This window comes from Vulpes vulpes, chromosome X (genome assembly GCF_048418805.1).
Source record: "Vulpes vulpes isolate BD-2025 chromosome X, VulVul3, whole genome shotgun sequence".
Classification (NCBI taxonomy): Eukaryota; Metazoa; Chordata; class Mammalia; order Carnivora; family Canidae; genus Vulpes; species Vulpes vulpes.
Window position 1 is genome coordinate 30,466,014 of NC_132796.1, and position 3,640 is coordinate 30,469,653.

Genomic DNA, 3,640 nt, shown 5'->3' on the forward strand with positions numbered 1-3,640 from the left:
TACCAACTGTCCTAAACTGGTTTTCAGCTACTTAGCAAAAAGTTCTAAATCCACAAAAATTTGAGTGTAAATGTGGGGATTGGCTCTGCCCACATTTAAGAATATTATCTCTTCCCCTTCTAGTTGTTCCTGATATTTTTCATTATCATTAAATTAACACAATAAAAAAGTTAAATGTGAACAGATACTAAAACTTAAAGCCAGAAACATATGATGATCAAAGAAAAGATAAAAGGGAGTGATATTGATGCTTATAACAATGTAAACATCAATAGCTTGAAGCTTTATTACTGCTTCTTAAATATTATTCCAGTATCCTTTATTAATTAGGCATAAATATCCAAGGCCATTTTAAATACAGTCATGACCACATTAATAGATACTTTATAGTAATAGTCAAAATAGAGTCACAATTGAAAAACACAATTGGTAATTTTGATTATTTGATGGGAAAGGAAAACTCTTGGCCACCAGTACTGTCACTTCTTGAAAGAAAGATTCAAATACAATTGCACAGGTGAGAATGAGTTCCCCTCTGAAGAGCAGATGGCCAGGAGGGGTTACACATCCCTGGGCCAAGGGGACAAGGCTTCCAGAAATGCTTCTACAAGGGGAGGAAGGGGGTTCTGAGAAGAAAGGATGTATACATAAATGTTAATTTTGTACTAAAAAAGAAGGCCACATGCTTCTCTGGATCTTTTCATGAGGCCTAAGGTGGTAGAGTAGCTTAGCAATGGAGGGCAGATTGCCACATGCTGCGGCACTCAGTAGGAAAGGCAAAGGAAAACTGATAAGTATCATCCTTAACAAGCAGTTCCATAGTCATATTGTCTGCGGTGATTAAATGTTCACGGTATATCAATGGCCACATTAAATTAGCATTGTTAATTTAAACATTTTAGTTTGATTGTTCTGTTATTATTTAATTTATACACTGATTACTTCATTTTTTTATAGCTGCATAGAAGATGTTAGCTACAGATATGCTTTTTAAAATATATTTATTTGAATCTATTTTAAATAACTGCCTAGTAAAATTAATCAAAACCCACAGAGGGAGACCAAAATAACTTTTGTCCTTTCCTTAAATTGTCTAAACAATGACCAAGTTCGAGAAGCAGGACTTTAAAGAAGTAACAAATGCTGTTAAAGCAGTCCCCTTGACAACAGAATAAGTAAAAAATTGTCCTGTCAAAATAAGTTTGAATCTACAAAAGAAATCAACACAGGGGCATTTTCCTCCACCTATCAATTTGGCAGAAAAAATCAGGGTTTGACCATTCACCTTTCTGTGTCACTATGAAGCATCAGGCACTGTTCTACATCCCCTTGATCTAGCAATCCTTCTCCTAAAAAATCTGCCAAATACACCTGTATATGCACAAATTGCCAAGCTTTTGGCTACATCAATGATTCCCAAACAGTGAGAGGGAATGATTTTGCCTTCTTCCCCTCAGGGATATTTGGCAAAGAATGGAGACATTTTTGGTTGTCACAAACTGGGGAGGATGTGTAGTACTGGTATCTAGTGGTTAGAGGCCAGGGATTCTGCAAAACATCTCACAATGCACAAGATTGTCACCCAACAAAAAATGAGTTGTTCAAATAGCGCAGGAGTTGAGAAACTTGGATAGAGACAAATTCTTTTATTTTTGTGATAAGCTATGCTACTTTCGATAGTTCCTATCTTCTGTTTTGCTTTCAGATTTTAAGGATATCTTTTTGTGATTCTCGTCAGCATTTATGGTTTTAGGTCCACATTGCTTTTTGTGTCATCCTTGTTCAGGGGCTATGTAATCTCTGTATCGTTCCAATTTTAGTAAATGTGCTGCCGAATCTAGGACAGGTCTGTTTGCTTTGATTCCTATGTGATATATGAACTGAGAAATATCTATTAAGTTAAAATATCTTAATGATTAGATAACCTCAAGGAAAAAGGTCTAAGTACCAGAACAAAAACAATTGTAAGCATTTATTTGCTGTCCTTAACTTAGATTTTGTGTATTCTGGCACCGAAAATCTAACTTAGAGCTTTGAAACAAGCAAAAGACAATTAGATTTTCACCAGATACACCAAAACACTAAAGGGTACTTTGTTTTATCGTTTCCTTCTGTGAATATTCTGTTTCTAGAGGGTTCTTTGACACAAATGCTGCCTAAACAAAGTGACCACTGCTTAAGTCCAAGAGGTTGTGCAACTTCACTGCAAATTGTGAGCCATTGACTCATCCTTTACCCACATGTATGATCACTGCACATGAAGTCCCCAAATTTTTCAAATGTTGATTAAAGAGAACTAACATAGAGGTCAGAAAAATATAGCTACCTTATGAAAAGTATTGTACTGTGATACCACAAAGTTTACACCTACTTAGCAAAGAAGGTATATATATTTTGTACTTGAAAACAACTTTTAAGATCTTTTATCTTCCTGATTCTCCAAAACTTGATTGTATAAAAGCGTATTTTTAGGAGCTGACTTTCCCTCTCTCTCTTTCCATATAAAAATACTGTGAAGGAACGCCTGGGTGGCTCAGCGGTTGAACGTCTTCAGCTCAGGGTCCCGGGATCAAGTCCCGTGTCGGGCTCCCTGCATGGAGCCTGCTTCTCCCTCTGCCTGTGTCTCTGCCTCTCTCTGTGTGTCTCTCATGAATAAATAAATAAAATCTTAAAAAAAAATACTGTGAAAATGAGGAAAGCCTCCACCAAAAAAAAATTTTAAAAAAAGAATCAACCATTCCCTCATGTTCTTCCTCCCTCCCATTTTCATTGTATATACTAATTGACCTCCAGAGATGCAAATATTGTATGTAGTTGATATCCAAAAGTATTTCCATTTAATTACTGAAGTCTTTATGGAAATGGCAGAATCAAAATGAAACTAAGAAATGAGAAACTAAAAAAAAAAAAAAAAAAAAGAAATGAGAAACTAATTTTAGCTTCTGAACATTGAAACTCCTGTGCGGATCTGTCTTCTGTAGTTGTAATAATTCTGATTATAAGAATCTCCACCAGTAAAAATAGAGATGTAATTATCAGCTGGGGACAGAAGGTGAGGCAAGTAATAATGATGTGACCATATTTTTTTCATGCTACATATATATATCCCCCTTGTCTAGAACCTAAATACATTGGATATAAGCCCCTAAGGGAGAGGGAAAGAATTATCATTGACAAAAATCCTGATTAAAGTAATCATGATTCTACATTATGTTTTAAAGCTGGTCTGTTAGAGTGTCAGTATTTTATTAGAAAAGTCATATTCTCAATTAAGAAATGGCCTTTTGCCATGTTCCCAATTTGGACAGGATCCGTAGCCATTTTATGTGGATTGAGTTGTTAACAACTAAGTCAAAGAATTATTTGGTTGTTGGATAAAATCAGTTTCATGACAAAAATAGCTGGTAATTTTAAAAGGATAAATGCAGGCTTCTAAAATAACTATTTTAAAAATTCAAAATTGCAAGTCAACAGTCCTTAGTACTACTGTCATAATCTTTTTTTTTAATATTGGGAAATTTTCTACACTTTTTAAACTTCAAAAAGACACTTCATGAAAACAGTATTCAGAACAAGTATCTATTTAACTTCAATTATATTTGAACAAATATGTAACTCCTCCCTTCTGTTGTTTTTACTA

General features: G+C 34.7%; 1 non-coding gene across 1 annotated transcript; it reads right to left on the minus strand.

The window, feature by feature from the left end:
• Window positions 1-1,741: 1,741 nt before the first annotated feature.
• LOC112919171 (U6 spliceosomal RNA) lies at window positions 1,742-1,844 on the minus strand. The gene has a single exon (XR_003234835.1). It is a non-coding gene; the product is annotated as a U6 spliceosomal RNA (small nuclear RNA).
• Window positions 1,845-3,640: the final 1,796 nt, after the last annotated feature.